Source organism: Mustela nivalis, assembly GCF_964662115.1.
Source record: "Mustela nivalis genome assembly, chromosome: 1".
Taxonomy (NCBI): Eukaryota; Metazoa; Chordata; class Mammalia; order Carnivora; family Mustelidae; genus Mustela; species Mustela nivalis.
This window is the reverse complement of record NC_139020.1, coordinates 98,305,641-98,325,077: the sequence shown is the minus strand read 5'-3', so window position 1 is coordinate 98,325,077 and position 19,437 is coordinate 98,305,641. Positions and strand designations below refer to the sequence as shown.

General features: G+C 39.3%; 1 protein-coding gene and 1 long non-coding RNA gene across 29 annotated transcripts in view; one reads left to right on the top strand and one right to left on the bottom strand.

Annotated features, from left to right (window-relative positions):
• Positions 1-2,602, bottom strand: part of LOC309863297 — a 311,338-nt gene extending 308,736 nt beyond the window's left edge. Inside the window, exon 1 of the long non-coding RNA XR_014310975.1 lies at positions 2,428-2,602. This is a non-coding gene — a long non-coding RNA (uncharacterized lncRNA). The remainder of the gene's footprint in view (positions 1-2,427) is intronic.
• TBL1XR1 (TBL1X/Y related 1) overlaps positions 1-19,437 on the top strand; it is a 172,682-nt gene that overhangs the window by 2,074 nt on the left and 151,171 nt on the right. For 4 of the 28 annotated variants that reach the window (XM_082727688.1, XM_082727698.1, XM_082727704.1 and 1 more), the window contains exons 2-3: positions 1,030-1,088; positions 11,596-11,665. The gene's annotated coding sequence lies outside the window, so the exon portion shown is untranslated. Of the gene's footprint in view, positions 1-1,029; positions 1,089-1,636; positions 2,146-2,730; positions 2,927-11,595; positions 11,666-19,437 lie in introns of those variants that run through there. The other 24 variants (XM_082727701.1, XM_082727685.1, XM_082727696.1 and 21 more) reach the window with 14 other exon arrangements.

Genomic DNA, 19,437 nt, shown 5'->3' with positions numbered 1-19,437 from the left:
AATCTAACATTCTCTCTTTCATATATGAAAACAGCTCTAAGGACAAACTGTGGAGCTTTGAACTTTCTGGTGGTTGGGTGGGAATTTCCAATATCTCTCCCTTTCCTCTGTGCCCCGCCCCCTCTCAGGAAAAATCTCAGGCTGCTTTCCCCCAACCCACCCTCCCACCCTACCCAAGCAAGGGCACAAGGGGAAAGAACCTTTGGCCTTCACTAAAGGAAGTCACTGTCTAATCAGTGAGCGTTTTAGGCCACCAGGAGTCCACATGTGTAAAAGGTACTTGGAATGAACTTTTTTCTTTTTGGTGTGAAAATTTAGGTCTTTGATACTGAGAGGAAAAGGCAATGCTTTAAAATAACGAATACACCTATTTAAAATATTACGACCAAAGTATCAAAACAGAACCCCTTTACCAAAAAAGACCGCAAAAAATATTTTATTTTGAAGACAGCAATAACTGGAAAAAAAAAAAAAAAAAACAAAAAACCCACAACCCCCCCCCCCCCAAAAAAACAAAACACAACCCACACAAAACCTAAAACAACAAAAAGATTTCTTTCAGGTCAAATCTTAAAAAGGTCCTAGGATTACGAAAAGGTCTAAACCCCCCAACCCCTGCTTTCTGAGGGCCTTAGAAAGATTAACACATATGTTTTAAAAACTAGGGCGCCTCCCTTTTTAAAAACAACCCGCTGCCCTCCTTTCCTTAATCATATTGTCCCATTATCACTCATCTAAGTTACAGTTTATAAACCGCTTTGATGTGGTACACACATGCAAAAAGTACACAGAGTGGATAAACTTCTACTGTCAATGCTGCCGTAGAGGTATATATTTAGTAAACATTTAGTTACATTATTTTATTTTTGTGAAATGAGAACTGATCGACCAAACCTTTCAAACAGACCCACCAGACGATAAATACCACCATATGTTTGATTCACAGTACATTTGGGCATAAACACTTCAATTACAGCTTTGTGTTTAGTATCAAAAACCTTTTCTTGTGTGCGTGTGTTTTCTCTACAGATCCCGTGCTCTGGATTGCATTCTGAAAATCGCTTCTTACAGATAAAGCCCCCTTCCAGGTACGCTTCCGAGAAACATATGTATTTATGCACACAAAGGTGTGTGCAGATCTTTTCACAAACAAATGTCCATATGATGCCTGCGTCGCGCTCCCCTGCACATGCCCACCGCGTGGTGCGCCCAGCCGGCCACGCCGCGCAGCCGGGGAGCCCATGAGGACAGGCTTGCCCCCGAACACGCGGGAGCCCCGCGGGCCTCCCCGGGAAAGTTAACCGGCGTTTCTGCTCCGGCTGCGACGCGAGCGTCCCCGCCCCCACCCGGCCTCGGGCCGCGCGGCCAACACCCAAGCCGCCCCGCACCCGGCCGCGCGCGGCGGTGGGGGCGGGGCGGCCAGTGCCCCGGCGGCGCCTCGCAGCGCCTGCGGGTCTTTATTTTGAAAAGACTGCGCCGCACAGTTCCAGCCCCCAGCACCGCCAGGACGGGAGGGAGAGAGAGGAGCGAGGCCGGCGGAGGCCCCCACCATCCCCCCCCCCTCCACGCCCCCCCCTGCCGCGCCGCCGCCTCCCCCGCCCCCCCCCCGGCCGCGGCGCCCCTCCCCCGCCGGCCCCTCCCCCGCGCGCCCGCCCGGCGCAGGCCGCTCGGGTTTGTTTTGCTGCGCGGCCGCCGCCGCCGCGGGCCTCGCGAGCTCATTTGTGCCTGGCTGGTCCCCATTCCTCTCTCCCCAGTGTTGAGTGTCTGAGCCGTTGGCTGCTCCGAACCGTTTGGCTCTTTCCCTTAGTAACAGCTTTTACCTTCTGCCTCAATTCCTCTCCCCGCTCGCGCCCTTCCCCCGCGCGCCGCCTCCCCCCGCCGCCGGCCGCGTGCGCCCCCGCCCCTCCCCCCGCGGCGGGAGCACCTCCGCTCGCCACCTGGGGACTCGCGCCGCGCTCCCCGCCCCCGCCCGCCTGGCGCCCATCCCCCGCGCCCTCCGCTCGCCGGGGTTATAATTGCCTCTCACCCCCCGGAGGGGTTATTTTGGGGGTGGTTGGAGGCGGCGGCGGCGGCGGCGAGGAGGGGAATTTCCTTGTGCCTCCATTCCCGGGAGGGGGGAGCGGCGTCGGAGGCCACCGTTTCCAGGTAAGCGCTGGGGGCCGGACCCCGGGGTGGGGGCGGCCGCGGGCCGGGCGGGGGGCGCGGGCGGAGGCGGCCGGGGGGCGCCGGGCCGCGGGGGGGATGGGCGCAAGTGGAACATGCATTTTTCAACTTGGCCCTTTGGGGAGCTGGGGTTTTGGTGGGGGAGGGGAAGGCAGGGAAGGCATTTAGGGTGCCCCATCCCCCCCTTTTCCTCTCTCAGGCTTTTTTGAAATGCTCACGTGCCTGCCCACCCCCTACCCTTTCCTGGTCTCCGGGGATCCTCACCCTTATTATGTTGTTGTCCCCGAAAATGTGCACCTCGGCCTTCTCCCCTGCTTCCACCCTTCGTGCATTTACACCCCCTTTTTGTGTGTGTGTGTGTGTGTATGTGGGGGGGAGGCTTTCAGGAAAGAATTTGCAGCAAATTGAATCAAGGAGCCATCATGAGGCCGACTCTTTTATAGCCTATTTTTAGCAGAGGAGAGGGATCTTTTCGGTGCATGTTATTCTGTTAGCCATGGAAATCTGCTCCCCTCCCCAGGCGCGTCCCCGGTGCAGGCGCGGCGACCCGGGCCGGCGTGCTGGGGGCTGCGGGCGGCTGTTGGGGCCGCGCGTCCCGGGCGGGGGCGCCGGCGGGGGAGGGGCGCGCGGCCGCGAGGCCGCACTCCGGGACGTGTTTATTTGTAACTTAGTGCCTTTTATCGTCTTAAGGAGGTATTTGCTAGAGCCTCTTTGAAGTTGGGTTCAGAAGTGTAGAATTGGCAAAGTTATTGCCAGCTTCCTGGTAAGTTTTGGGTGGCACAAAGTCACATTATTTTCTGACAGTGTAAAGGCCACGTTGTGTGAGGGTGGTTTCTCGGGAACTTCCTCTTTGCAACCGATGTCTTTTTTTTTTTTAAACAGAAGCAGACTTTTATTCAAGTGAAATTATTAATCTTAAATGGCAGCTCGAGGGAAACCATGCATGTGTTAACATGTTCAGTATTTTTGGAAGTTCCGAATTTGCTGAAAGAGGCATCACTTTGCAGTGGCAACCGAGATTAAATTTAGGTTGTGAAAATGGTGTGTTTCATGTAAAATTTGGGTTGTAATGGTGTTTAAAAGAATGTTCCTTTTACTAGGTTACCCAGTAACATTCTCTAAAATGATTTGGTGATTACAAATGACAAGTGTTGTTACCTAATTAGAAATTAGATTTTTTTCAATGTCTGGAGTTTACTTAATGCTTAAAATCTTGGACTATGCAGGCACCAAGGTGAGGAGTTTTAATAGCTATGTCATTTACAGTCGGCTTAGGAAGTTTACTATTGGTTTTCTTGTTTTCCCAACAAGAACCTTATGCTGTTTTAAACATGCTTGTTAATAAAATGTAGTGGGTGAAATGATGGGTTATTTTTAGTGTGAATTGCCCCCCCCTCATGTAATTAAGTAATCATTTGCCTCCTCCTTTTTTCCTAAAGGCTTCTTTATCAGATTGGATAATATAAGGCCCTGGTGGTGGTTTCATCTACTTACTAAAGCAAATTATAAAAAATGTCCTGGTTACACATTGAAGATACAGCAAGTGACTTTTTGGCTTTCCCATTGTGGTTCGTTTTCACTTTTGTTAAATAAGACCTGTGCTACATAGGTGTATTTAAGTAATCCTATTTTCTGGAACTGTGTGTTCTCACCGTTTTAATAAGTTTATAGTCTGGGGAGATAGGGCAGCTTTGTCTCCATGAAAACTCTGTTGTGTTGTATCATGGGAGTTCATGGCAAGCAAGCTTCCGAGATCATCACTGAGGGTTGTAGACCTAATTATCATTTACCTGTGGAGGAAGCGTGGGGGAAAGAAAATATGCCTGAGAGTGGTTAAGCATGTGATGTGTGTTTAACTTTTTGCTCCGACATCGTGTTTTCCTGCCTGTTTAGAATATGATTTTTTCCCCCAGTTTTCTGTAATGCATTGTGTGATGTATATAACACAGCTATTAAATCCACAAATAACCACTATTTTTTTTTTTTTTTTTTTTTTGCTATTTGAGTAGTTAAGATTCAGACCTAAAGAGCAAAATACTACACTGTATGGAGTAGTAAAACAATATGTATGTGGAAAAAGTTTCTTTTCTGGAACTTAATTAATGGACTTGTTAATGGCTTAAAAATTGTTGCAAGGATCCTCATCAGTTTTTAAAATGCTTTTCTTCTATATCAACTTCTGTTACTAATATGGGAGACCCATGTGGTAAATGGTGTGGCCCCTTGTGGAGCTTGTATTTTTGCATTGGTTGCCTCAAAGAAGTGAGAATCATTTTAAAACTTTTTACATGTGCCAAGAAATTTTTTTGTTACTTGTGTTCTCAACATCCAATGAAGGTTTATCATGACTACCTTAATATGTGCCTACCAAGAGAATAAGAAGTAACTGTTTTCTGGGAGCCTTTCAAGCTAATAAGCAGAAAGGGCAAAAGCTTAATATAAAAATAGGGGTTACTGATAAAAAGAGATGTGACTAATGGACCTTTGGAACAACAACCTGTTGAATAAATACATCTGTTCATATGTAGCAATGCAATGTAAGTACAGCCTTGTCAATGAGTAGCTGACAAAGGAATTCTTCTTGTACAAGTTACTCCAACCGTATTACTATAAAGAATTTTTTACTTGATGCACTTTGATGAAGTTAGTAGAAATAATTTGTTGGGTTTATTCAGTTCCTGTGTTTTTTATATAAAAGAGGAATGTGAACGACAGGGGAGAGAGATGCCAGAAATATTGGCACTATCCGGGACTGTAATTTTCTAGTACACGTGAATTTGACTCCATTCATAAAAAACATTTACAGTATAAGTCACTAAAATGCAAAAAAAAAAGAAATCTGTAACATTAAGACATTTATAATCCCCATAGTATAGAAGGGTTAGGACCAGGGATTGTTTAGTAAGAATGTGGTCCCGTTTGTAGACCACCATAGTGGTGTCTCCTGTTGTGACACCAACAGAAACTTGAGTTTAAAAAAAAAAAGAAAGCTGTGTGAGAGCACTGATGCTGGAGAGGTTTACTATACACCACCTATGGGATTACTCTCCAGAAGAGTACAATTAATTACCCTGTTAACAAGAGCCAGAGGAAAGGGATATGCTCTAGGAAAGGTGTGAGGTGCTTTCTGTGTCATACTTCAGGCTAATGCCATGAAGTAGGGAGTACTGGACTCTGCAGATGATGAAATAGGTGCAAAGTTAATTCACTTGTCCAAGGCCACAGAGCCATCAAATGATGTGTCAGGGTTCATATCTAGGTCTGTCTGAATGCTCGTCTGTGCTCCTTCTAGATGACTGCAACACTGCCAAATTTTCCAGCTGTTTTTGTCAATGTCCTTGCAAAAAATTAGTGTTTTTAATCAAGTTTATAATTCTGTAGTTGGGCAGCTCTACTGACTGGGTCAAATAATTGCGTGGATAAATGGAATTCATAGGAATCAAACATTATTGTGTTTACTCTCTAGAACCATTTAATAAGGCGCAGTCTTCTTGCAAACTGCTGTATTTCCTATTTTAGGACTGACAGTAGTGAAGTAGCCTCTCCAGGTACTGCCTTCAGAAATAATAAAATATGGTTCTATACCTGCAGTTAAGAAGGAAAAGCAAATAAGAGTATGTCCAACTATTCTTCTGAGTTAGTTTTCCTGAAAATTTGTATAAGAACCTCACATTAAGGCTTTTGTGTAGTAGCATAGTGGTTTGTGGTTGGTTTGTCAGGGGTCCTTGAGGCAAACTGCCTGGGTTCAAACTCAGTTGCATAGTCCTTATTAGCTATGCAACTTTGGGAGAGTAACTCCCTCTTTATCTCAGTTTTCTCTTCTGTGTAATGGGGACAGTCAGCTTTGTATAGTTGAGAAGATTGAAAGAATTAAATGTGTAAGGTGCTGAGAGTAGTGCTTGACATACAAGCATCGTGGAAATGTAGGTTGTTAAGGATAATGATGGGTTTGGATTTGAGTTTTGCTTCTTTGTATTATATTTTGTGTGCTTGTTACTTATTTTAGTGAGGACATTTCATAGAATACATTTGGCAGTTTTATTTCCTGAGTAAAATCTTTGAAATAAAGTTCGTTTAATATATTTACTCTTGAAGTTATGATTGAAGGCTTACCTTGAAAAATTAGATTGGATTTTAACCCCAAATATCAAGTTACATTGTGTAGGTACAGTGTTTGGTTTTTTGGTGACTTTTCTTGGCTGTTCTTTTGTCACTTGGGTTTGGACTTCTTAAATCTTGCACCACTTGAAACATTTTCCACTCTTTAAATAAAGGAATTTTGTTTTTCAGGGCTGGACCTATCAGTACACCTAGGGTCTCCTTTGTAGATTGGAGTGATGACTTTAAGTAGGTTATTGTTTTCTCCAAGCTTGACCTTTCATCTGTGTGCTTGTTCTGTATTTTCAGCTGCCATCAGGTCAGTTCTATTTGGAAGTTCTGTTGCTCTGACGTTTCTGTAAGCCTTGTCTTATTTTCACTTCCCATTTTTTAAAACCATTTTTAATTTAGTAATATTAACTACTAATATAATTTATGTGTCAGGACTACTACACAGCTGCTTTGACAAGGACTTTGACAATCTGAGTGGCTGATACCCAGGTTTTGAAGAGGGAGGAAACCTAGGCTCAGAGGGATTTAGGTCCAACGTACCTGGTTTTTAGGCCAGTATTCTTAACGAGCAGTTTACGGTCTTCACTGTGAATGAATGAAAGACTGAATGAATGGCTTTAGGTCTGCGTTATTGCATTAACTTTTGAGCGGGTTGCTCTGTGCAGCCTTTCTTCTCCATTCTGTCTTCTGTAACTTCTCGGCAGTATAATTTATCTGAAGTACTGGTTTCATCATGTCCGCTTCTTTGCTGGAGAACCCATTATGGATTCCCTTTGCCAACTGGATAGAGTTCATAAGCTTCAGTGGGCTTTTAAAGCCACTTCTACCTATTCAGCTCTATTTCCCTCTCTTCCCTGACTGTAATTCTGGCCTGCCTATCAGAGACTGCAGTTTCGCCATACTCCTTACTCCTCTGCTTTTGCTTATGCTGTTCCTTCCCTTTGTCCTTTTTGTATTCTAGTTTCAGTCCTACTTCTTTGCTGAAGCATTTTCTGGCCATCTTGACTCAGGATAGTTCTTTACTGAGATTCCGTTTTGTTTAACGACTTGTGTCTCATTCATAGCCCCAACTACGTGTTCTGTTTTTTTGAAGGAAAGGACCTTTTTTCTTATGGTATTAGCAGAATTTTTGATTTTTGTACCATACCATCTGTGTGTATTAGACTGGATTATTTCTACAGGGGACCATGTTAAAATAAGCAGGGATGGATCCTGTACTGCTGGTGTTGATATTGTAGAAGTTTCTTTCTGAATTAGGCCTTCACGATTTAGGTATACTAATGGTAGCACCTGCTAATTGGAGTTTTAATGCCAGTGTTGATGAGGAAGAGAAAAAAAACTTTATCAAAATTTAGAATGAAATAAAAGTTGCTAGTTTTGTCCTCTTAATCCTGTAATTGTAGCCATGACATTGGTGAAGAACCTAGTCTGGTTGGGAGTCCTGTCACACTAAGTTGGCTTTGTTGGTTATATTTGTTACAATGAAATTTAAGATTTTGGATTTTATTTTTTTTTAATCTCTTTGGGTTTTTTGCTCGTTATTTTCTCTGTAGTGTGCCAAGTAAGGTGGTGTTTTAAGCTTTGTTTGACAGCATTCTAACATTGGAGTCTCATTTGAGTCATTACTGTGAGGGTTTTAACACTCCAGATAGAGTGTATATATTGTATAGTGTACATGGGTTTAATCTACCAAAAGAAAGTCATCATAACCATCTCTCTCCAGTAGGTAAGGCTGTGTTATATCAGTTCTACATAACCTGGGTAATTTATTCTAAAGTGACTAAAGTTGGTATTACATCCTTTTGAAATTTTTAATATTTGGAGTTCTAAAGTATGAGCTTTCAGCATAATTTTATTTGCGTCAAACAAAATGAGTTGATTGTTACCCTGGTTTCTGAGAGCTTAGATTCTTAACTTAGAATTAATACAATCAAATTGTAAAGGTCATGTTGAAAGAGGAACAATTAAATTTCAGTAAACATAGAAAGAGTATCCAGATTAAGGAAAAGATTTATGTGAAATGAATAGTTTGAAGAGTGAATGAGGAAGAATAGGAATTGAATGTTTAAACTGGGGAGTTTGCCACTTGTTTTCCTCTTATGTGATTGTAAATTTTTTCAGGAGCTAGAACAGAAAAGAGCATGGAAAATCCAGGTCAGAGATGGTTATTTCAGTATCTTAATAGAATAATTTTTCTTCCTATGAAATTGTACTCTGGACTCTCCAACTTTTATTTTCAGTGAGATGTTTAAAATTTTTAATTACCTTAAAACAAAAGCAGTGAAGAATTTTTACTTTTTTAAGGAATTAGATATCAGTGTACTTCTTATCTTCATTTTGTCTGGGATCAAAGGTGGTATCAGTACTTTTCTTTCACTTTTTTTCCTTGTGCCCTTTTTAGCACACTGTGTGATAGGACGTTGGAATGAGATAATCAGTTGTTAAGTGGATGTTTGCTTTATTGTTACTGTGCATCTACTTGAATGGTGGGTAGCATTTTAACATAGATTCCGGCATTAAGCAAATGAAGTTTTACCATTTTTTGCAAAGCCGTAGTTACATAGGTAAATCATTTAGTTTCTAGAAATGGATATGAAGAAGGGTCATGTGAAGTGTTATGTAAAGTTAGCTAATTCATTCAAGCAATAGGTATATAATCAATTACTGTATTAAAATTCCAAGATTCTGTCATTTAATTTTATGTAATTTTTTTGAGGAAGATCTACATGGAAAATTTGCTTAGAGTGTTTAAAGGCTTAAAATCTATAGCCTTACATAGAGTAATAGAAAGCATTTGGCATTAGCATAAGCAAACACCTCCAGAGAAGTTATAATAATAGTATATTTTGCTAGTTACCTTCAATTGCTAATAGAATACCGTTTATAGGTTAGTGAGAGGTGTTTTATGCTTTTCCCTTAATTTGAACAGGCTAATTGGGTAGAGTGTATACTAATTTTGTTCCATTTCTATTTTTTGGCTATCAAATGTCATTAACTCACAGTATAAGGCAATTGGGTCATCTACTTTGGGTTTCTGAAATAAGGTAATGGAAATAGATAATGAATGAATTTTCTTAATGTCTTTTTTTACCCCCTGTATAATTGTTCTTTTATGGGCTAGAATTTATCATACATGAGTGAATTTTTAGTTTCTATTTGTAGCTGTAGTAGTGTTCTTTGGCACCTTTTTATATAAAAATGTGATATATTCTGTACTTAAATTTTGGCCCACTGAAGTGATGAGTTATCTTTAAATCACCTTTCTCGGTCTTCATTAATAAGAAATGAACATTTGTGAGATCATAGACTGGGGTTAGGAATGCAGTTTGTTACTGTGTTAGGGAAATAGCCTTCCTATTCTGTGTAAAAACTAACAGGCTCTCATGAGGGGTGGGGTTACTTCTTTGACCTTGGACTTCCTTCTGTCCTACTAACAGATAACATCTGTGAGAAATGTTTTGTGTGAATTGTTCCTTTACAGATTTGTTTAGAATTGATGTTCTTGACTTTCTTGTTAGTATTTATGGGATATATCTCAAAAATACATTTAAGTGAAAAAAACAGGCAGAAGATGAAGTCTGCTGCCATTTTAGTTTATAAAATGAGAAGAGTAGAAAGGACATAAACATGATGGGAGGGTGTATGAGTTCTGTGTCTATGTTTTATGTGCTTAGGATGACTCCAGAAAGGTACACAGGAGACTAGTAACAATGATTTTAGGGGGTGGGGTTGGGATGGGGTGATCATGTGGTCAGAAGTGGGAGAAACTTGCTTTCATGGATAATCTTTTGAACTGAATCTTGCAATGTGAGTATTACCATTTTGTAATAAGTATTGATTTCGAAAAATCAAGGCATCTGGTTAGGACTTCTTAATCTTTCTTTTGCTTTCAATTTGGACAGTCAAAAGAGGAAAAATTTATTTATTCCCATGTTTTCCAGTTTTTAAAGAGTTGGAATTGCGTACTTTTCGCGAACACTTCTTTTTATTTCTCAGATTTGTTAGAGCCACTGAGTGATTAGAAACTGTTAGTTATGTTTCATGATTGGGTGATCAGAGCAGTTGAAGTATTTAGTGGTAGTGATAGGATTTTCAAGTCCTGTCCAATGTTGATAATTAGGAATTAATTCAGTGGCAATATTAGAAGGAGATAACTGGTACAGAAGTATATAGATGTTGTCCGATTTCAAAGGTGTTTTGCCAAGGGTTTGGAAATCTGGTGAGAATTATGTTTCTTACAATTCATTAGTCGATTTTCAGTAATTTTGATAGTCTTTGGTATAATAGGATTTGTGGGACCATAGATTCTAATATGCACAGACCCTGCCATGACTTGTGAATTTAGATATATGTATTGTTGACACAAGGAGACAGATAAATTAAATTCTCATTCCATTTTAGGTTGCAGTTGGTGTTACTTGTAATTGTTCATTGGTTGTTTAGTGTACTATAAAAGATTGTGCCTACTAGTTGTGCTTATCATTTTCAACTTAAGCTGGAAAATTTCAAGAGAAAGGTGGTACCTGTTTTTGTACTTTTAATTCTGTTTCAGTGTGACCTGCTTCCCTCAGAGTTTTGCCTCTCTCTTTAGTGATAAGGGGCTAGGTAGGGTGTGTGTCTGATCTTAGGTAATTACCTCTTAACTGTAGTATGTTTAGTGTGGTGAGCAGCTCAGTCTCAAGCCTGGCATACCTGGCTTGTCACCCCTAGTTATTAGTGGCATGGCTTTGGACAATTATGTAACCAATCCATTTGGTTTCCACTGTGAAAAATGGAAAAAAAGAATATTTAATACTCATAGAGTAGTTGTGAGGATTAAAATGCGAATGTATGCTTTAGTTATAAGGGCCCAGCACATAGGAAGCACTTAATAAATGCTTGCTACTACTTGGTAGCTTTGTTAGCTATAGCAGCAATAGCTGTCGAGAGAGGGAGCAAAGTGACACTTGTCGAGGCTTCCTGTGGTGACTGCAGGGAACTGGATGCTAGAATTCCCGATTCAGAGGGCTATGACTGCATTTGGTGATGGAACTTTTGTTGCTCTAATTCTCTAAAATGAGAATGTGGGGACGCCTGGCTAGGTCAGTTGGAGGAGCATGTGACTCTAGATCTCTGTCTGGCTCCTGAGTTTGAGTTCCATGTTGGGTGTAGAGATTACCTAAATGAAAATAAAACTTAAAATGAGAATGTGTACTGTGTTTCGTTTCTAATACATAGGTCGTTTTGTATAATACTTTGTATTGAGTTTGGTCATATCTTGATATTTCAAGAAAAAAAATGTTACTACCTTTCTTAAAAAAGAATTCTGTTTGCTTTGATCAGACACTGCACTCTGGCTCTCCAGTGGATGCTGCTTGTGTGGATCAATGATTTCAAATACACATATTACATGGTAGGCAAACTTTGATTTGCACTTTCATATATATGACGTGACAGGGTATGTATGTGTGCAAAAATACTGAAGTAAGTTGCTTCAATAGCTGGTACACCTTTTCTTTAGTTTCTGATTTAAAAACATGATTTTACAAAGTTCTAATTTGATTTGATTATTTTATAAGTGATAATGATTTTTTTTTTACCAAGTTTAGGGAATACTGGTTTAAAATAGTGTCAAATTATAATTCTCTTAAGCTTTATGGATTTAGAATCAGTAATCAAAATTAGAAACAAATTTTCATTTTGAATGATAGAACATAGCACATTTATTGGTGCTAATTTCTTTAGGTAGTATTCTGAGGCTCTGTTAGGATTCTGAAGTTCTGATTCTCCAGTTTTATAAAGTATGTAGAGTGAGATACAAAGGATAAGGAAATTTGATTGCTAATAAAAGGGAATACAAGAAAATTTTTTGAGGGTTAATGTGCAAACAAATTAAGAACTATGAATGCTTCTCATAAAGAACAGTAGTTGGGGTACCTGGGTGGCTCCATCGGTTAAGCATCTCTCTTTGGTTTAGGTCAAGATCTTAGGGTCCTGGAGTTGAGCTCTGCGCCTGGCTCCTCACTTGGAAAGGAATCTGCTTGTCTCTCTCCCTGTGCCCCTCCCCATGCTCCTGCAAGCATGCATGTATGGGTGCGTGCTCTCTCTCCATAAAAATAATCTTAAAAAAAAAATAGAGAATAGTAATTATTACCAAAAGAATAACCATCATACTCACTTTCTTATATTTCATTAAAGAAATTTGGGTATATTATTTTATACAGTTTAAAAACTGCTATACCACAGCATGTTGGCTGAATGAAGTTAAACCATCTGATTGAAGATTAAGGTTCCTTCTATGAGAGTCTTAAATTGACATCCTGGCCTGTGACCACTAATCATCTGTTTCTAGCACAGACCTCTCCTTGATTGAATTGTAGACTCCTGTCTCAGTAGGCAGGGCCTTCTTTGAGGACAGTTGTTTTTCACCCATCTTTATTGTTCGCATCTGATACAGTGCTTAGCACAGCCTTCAGTGATATTTTAATTAACTCTTTATAAATCAGAGTTTTAAAATTCAACAATAAAAATGTTTTGAGACTATCATGCACATTGAGTGGGGGAGGGGCAGAGGGAGAAGAGAATCTCAAGCAGCCTCCACACAGTGTGGACCCCCAGACAGGTTCAATCTCACAACCCTGAGAACATGACCTGAGGCCATATCAAGAGGCGTATGCTTAACCCAGGAAGCCAGCCAGGTGCTTTTAAATCAACAGATTTAAAAAGTACCAGGGATGGTACATTTAAAAGATAATTATTTTCACTTTTCTCAGAATGTTGTTAAAACAGGTAAGGTATTATGAAATGAGAACAGAATTTATCTTTGAAGGTTTTGTATTAGTTACTCTTTTCTCCTTGTCTGTAGGAAAGTACTTTTTGTTGAAATAGATCTTAATCTTTTGTATCTTTAGACCCTCTGCTTCTTGAATGTGAGTATGTTTTCTAGTTTGGTGCTCCTCTGCTTGGTTTGTTCCCTTTTTTGGGTCATATACTTTCATGAGTAGCTAGTTACTTTACTTCATCTAGTCTTGTTTGCCCTTACTGCATTTTCTTCTTAATGTGACTCATGTATGTTCTAGTAGATAACATTGGTTGGTTCATTTGGTCTGACAAATCAACATAGAGGTGACTTCCTGCAAGTGAGAACTGGTACTAACAGGAAGAGTTACCTGTTTTTTATCGTGTGTAATAGCATACTAATGAGCTTTGATAAATATGATAAATGCACATGGCATAATTTACAGAAATTGCATATATTGTTTTCTAGAATACCCAGTGGAAACATTTATACATACTGTTTTGCTTGGCACTGTAAAAGGTGCTCAATAAATGTCAGTTTTCTTCCCTATTCCTTATCTGATGGGTTTTCATCATACTCACTATAAAATCTGAAAGTCCTTCCTTAGACTGTGAGGGACCCCCACCACTAATCTGCCCTGTGACCACCTCAAGTCCTTGTGTCACATCCTCCTTCTTCCCCTTGTTCACTGTGCCTGGCCATACCAGCTGCACTCCCACTGAACAAGCTTGTTCCTGTCTCAGTGCCTTAATTGCTTTGCTTTCTGCCTCAGGCTTTGCCCTGAGATTGTCATATGGCTAATTCTTTTATGTCCTTCAGATTGCAATTCCAGTGCTACCACCTGAGAGGTCACACTGAAATAGTTGCTCAGTCCTTAGTCATTTTCAGTTTCCTCATAGCACTTACCTCTCTGAAATAGCCTTGATCATTGTTTTTGTTTGTTTGTTTTACTCATCTCTGGAACTTATACTTTATAAGAACAGGGACAGGTTCTGTCTTGTCACTCCAGGACATAAAACAGGACCTGGTAGGTGTTGTGTAAATATTTGAGCAAATTGTTCTCTCAGAACTGCTTTTGTAACCATCTGATAGCTTTAACCTGGTTCATCCTTACAGCAGAATACTGGAAATAACTCATTAAAGGTCAGCATTTAGGGGAGGGTCAGAAGAGGCTTTATTACATTGGTATTTACCATATGGAAGCCCAGGGACATATGTGAGTTCTGGATGCTTTTCTTGGAGGAACTACTTACAGATGGTATTTGAATCAATCTGGAAAAAAAAAGTAAATGGTTAATTGATGAACCAATTTGAAAATGTGCTTCTGTTATAATAAATATTAGATTTTAAGAAGTAACACTTGATTTTTAAGTTAAAGTACATATTCTAGTTTATGATGACAACTAGATACCCATTTTACAATTTGCTTTTAGTTACATTTACCTGTGATAATTCTGTTATGGATTAATCTTGGCCAGTTTCACCAAGTGGTGTATGAATCCGAGCTCTTAGTTGTACAATAGAAACTCAATTCAAGTTAGCGTAAGCCAAAAAGGGGGATTCATTGACACATGGGATCTCCAAGTGGATTGAGTAACTCAACTAGGGGAAGAGCATTGAGGCTGTAAGGCTTTAGGCACAACAGGACTAGAGCCATTTGAATGTTAACAGAAATCTCTGCTGACAGAATGTGTGTGTTTTGGTAGGTTAGTTTCAGTCTCTCACAGAAGATTTTGACTTTCTTCACGTGGTGGAAAATGTAACTTGTCAGTGCCAAGAGTTTTCTGTCCTTTGTTTTCCCCTGCTGTAGAGGAGGGATTGTCTCTATCTCATTTGGAAAATTCTTGAACTACTGATGAGTTTGCTTTGGGAAGTTGCCCACCATGGCCAGAGGCCATATAGAAACTGTAGGTGTGTCCAAGTTACCTGGTGGGGGTTGGGGGTAGAGCAATGGGAATGACTTTTGAGTTAACAGGGGAGCTGCTGGGCAGACAGCCTTTTTTCCCCATCTGCCACACCAAAATGTGTGCCCATTTCTACTTGGGAAGGTTGTGCCATTAATCAGTGATAGATTGTCACTTAAATTTCTCTTTTAACTGGAACTGGCACATACTTTATTGTCAATCTTTTCAAATGGATATCACTTAAAATAAGAAGTTGAGGTTCCTCTTGTGATAGTAACTGTAATCTTATGTACACTGTGGCTAATATGAGTGTTATGAATTTATCTTCTCAGAATGAGTTACATAGTAAAAAATTTGATACTATTTGTTCTGGCTTTGTTTTTAATATCATTCTGCTACTTTAGCAGCCAATGGAAGCCTAAATTTGATGGCAGCTGTTAGAAAAGTATCAATAGGTTAATTATACATATTTAGGGGACATTTTAGATCTTGAGGAAGATACAACTACCTAGCATATAGCAAAGTTAGTGAGTTGTATATTCTGAGCAGTTATTTTTAGTAATACTTCATCAGTCCATCAAAATAAGAAAATTGTTAGCCATGTAGAAAAGAAGTAACCCAAGAGATAGTAATTTTGTGAACTTCAGTTGCTTCATTTTTAAAGTACTGAGGTGGGTTTCTGAAGGTCTCTTTTGGATCAAATGTTCTTTGACCCTATGATTGCATATATAATTAAAAATTAAGTCTGTGTTCATCAGCCAAATTAAGTGGGAAATAATGCAGTACTGATTTCTTCAGGTTAATTATTATCTGAACTGGTTTTCCCTAAAGAAATATTTCTCTGACATCTTCTCCATTTTGAACAGATTATTGTCAGGGAAAATATTTTTTTAGATATCTGAAGAAGGAACTTCTATTTTATTCATTAATCTCCGAGTTCTGATGTATTTGTTACCTCCCATTTTACCATTGGGAAAACTAAAAGAAATGGCACCAAACATATTGATGACAATTTTTTCTTTCATTACCTTATTTTTAATTATATGATTATTGACTATCATAGCCAGTAATATATTTTTTTAGCAGTTTAGGTTTGATCTTTGTGTGCCACACATTTTAGAAATTGCACTAAAAATATGTCTAAGTACAATGAGAAAATGCTGTGTACATGAATAATTTTTTAACTAAAATATATGTGAAGTGATACCCACATTAGCTACTAATTTAAAATCTGTGTATGTTAAAAGAATTTACAATGAAAAACAGATGTGTGAGTGGTATAACAGAAGAGCATAAAGATGCCAAACATATTGGTCTTTTCTGGGAGGGTTTGGTTTATGTGTAGCATATGGTTGGTGAATTGTAGAGTGATGAGAGCCAACAGGAAAGGTAAGCAGGGGTCATATCATGAAGTGACTTCTTTGCTGTGTTAAGGGATTTGGACATTCTTCTGTGACAGGAAACTCATGAAGGATTTTAAGCAGAACAGCAGGATTATGTTCCAGCCCTGTTGATGTAGTGCAATGAAGGATGAGCTGATGGTTTGAGAAGGAAAGGGGCTTAGCTCTGAATGCGAGAAAGTTGAGCTGGTAGTGTGATGATGGGTGAGAATGTCACCACATAATTTTGAGAGTATTGCAGATAGGTCCACATTTCTGAATTCTGAAAGAAAGCATTTGAAAATTCAAGAGAGAGATACTAAAAAGAGCTGAGCATCAAAATTTTCTCTCTGGCTCTTTCCTTTTGGAGAACAGGGGTGTAAAGAATGGGGGTCTGTAGGGATGAGGAATTAATATGATAATCCAGATAGCTAATGGACAGAAACTGGAGGGCAACACCAGGCTTGGGAGGGGTGCAAGGGGTGGGGGGAGAAATGGCCATATGGGAATGGGAAATTTCCTTCTCATCATGACACTTTAACCAAGGGGTAATTAAATTAGGTGCTGATTTGAGAATAGTTATAAACTTAGATTGGTATAGAATAACTAGTTCATGAAGTTTCTAGTGAGTGTAATTTTTATGGAGTTCTAGGTTAATTACTATGTATTTTCAAAACTTTTCTAAAGGTTTTACATTAACATGAGTAATTTGAATCTCAGTTTGATAACTCTAGGAAGTTGATCTGAATTAAGTACTGTTTAATTAATTAAAATTACATAAATATTGCTTTTTAAAAAACTATCTTGAAATAACTTTAGACTTATAGAAGAGTTGCAATGATAGTGCAGAATTCCTGTGTACCCTTCATTCAGCTTCCTCATCTTACGTAACTGGTGTGCTTAGCAAATGTAAGAAATTAACATTGATAAAAATTAACTAAACTACAGACTTTATTTGGATATTCCCAGTTTCCCCCCCTCCTTTTTTTTTTTTTTTTTTTTTTCCTATTTAGGATTTAATCCAGGATCTACAAGTCAACAGGAAATAATAAGAACTCGAAGAAAGCAAAGGTTGCTTTTAGGAGCATATGGGAGGGAGTTCTTAACACTCTCTTGGGCCAGGTAGAGAATGGAGCAAGTCCTGGAAAATGAGTATATCTTAGTTGGATGTGGGATTGAGTGGGGAGGTAGAGGAAAGGTAGGAGGAAGGGAAGCCATTTCATGATGAGTAATAGCAGTACAATGACTACTAGGGTTAATAATTTATGAATTAGATTAATTTATGAATTACAGGTAAGCACCTGGCTATGAGAGGTTATGGTGGAGGGGATGGGAAGAAGTGGTGGCAGGATCCGTATCATGAAAGTCCTGAAGGTAAACTAAGGCATTGGAAAGTTGAGGGACTTTTGAAGGAATTTGAGTTGGAAGGTGATGTAATCAAACCCTCTTGACATCACCTTGGCGTTTCTCTTGACTTCTAAGAGGCTATTGCTATGATAGAGGTAAAAAATGAAAGTCCTATCTAAGAACTGTGACAGGAGTTCTCAGATATAGGGTGAATCATCAGAAGAGCTTATTAAACACATATTTTAATATTGTTCAGCTCTATCCCCCAGAGTTTCTGATTTACTGGATTTGGGTTGGAGCCTCAGAATTTACTTTCTTAGTAGATTCCCAGGTGATACTACTGATGCTGATATTGCTGGTTTGGGGACCACACTTGGTATTCTCTGGACTGTGATACAGAGAATGAAGAAAAGTGAATAATAGGTGGAGGGATTTAAGGAGGTGGCCACTGGATATTTACACTTTGTGATCTTTTTGTTCACTGCTCATATGCTGTCTTGATCTTGGTTTCTTATGTCCTTTAGAGTTGCTGGTTTTTTTGACTAGTGAGGAAAGGGTGGGATTAGTTTTTGTAAGTATTTATGTGGACATATATGCAGTTTGTTCTGTATATTAACTGAAAACTTGTATGCTCCCTCCATTACTAGAAATCTTGTGTCATTTCTCTGTTGAGGTCTGATTATAATAGCAACTGGTTTTACGGTGGTGCTGCCTAGTGTACATGCAGTGCCTAGTTTCCAAAATATTTCAGTGTGGTACAGTTATTTCAGATAGTTTTTTTAAAAGCATATATGGTATGTCTCTTTAGCTTTGACTCTTGAATGATGTTCCAAGGAGAAATATGACAGAAAGGGGAATTTGATTTTTTAAAAAAATAATTATTCATCTGAACATGTCAAAATAGTGTGTTTTTTTTTAAAAGTATGAATAGTTTTAAGATTTAGAGATTTAACTTTTTTTTGGTTGCAAGGTGGTTATAATTATTTTTTCTTTAGACTGGTGATTATACAGTATATAACTCTAGAATTAAAATCTGTAACATTTGTATCCATAAGATTCAGTTCTTAATGAAATATGGACATACTGAATTGATAAATCTCCATTTTTCTCTGTTGACTCATCAGTATTATCCAAGAAAATAATAAAACGTAAGGGCATGTGAGTGGTTCAGTTGGTTAAGCGCTCCACTCTTGATTTCAGCTCAGGTCATGATCCTCAGGACGCTGAGATGGAGCCCCATGTGGGACTCTGTGCTCAGCGTGGAGCCTGCTTGAGATTCTCTCTTTCTCTCTCTCTCCACCCCTCATCCACTTGTGTGCATGATCTCAAAAAAAAAAAAAAACCACACATGAAATTAAAAGAAAATGTAAGCACCATCACTACATTAACAGCTGAAATGGAGTTTTCATTTTGTTAAAAGGACATAAATAATGTGTGTGTATGTAAACATGCATTTAAGTCTTAGGGTTCAAGAATACTAAAATAGTAAAGGAAAGCAAATTTTATGAAAGGTTAGAGGACAGAATGATAAGCTGATTGCTTAGATTAAGATGATTGGTTATGGAGATAGATACATGTTTTTAAGATATATGCCTTTTTCAAACTTGGACAAAGTAGTGCTTAATATTTCCTATTCAGTTGTAGTAACTTAAATTCAGACTATCGAGGGGGGCCTGGGTGGCTCAGTCGGTTAAATGTCTGCCTTTGGCTCAGGTCATGATCTCCAGAGTCCTGGGATCCAGCCCTCCATCGGGCT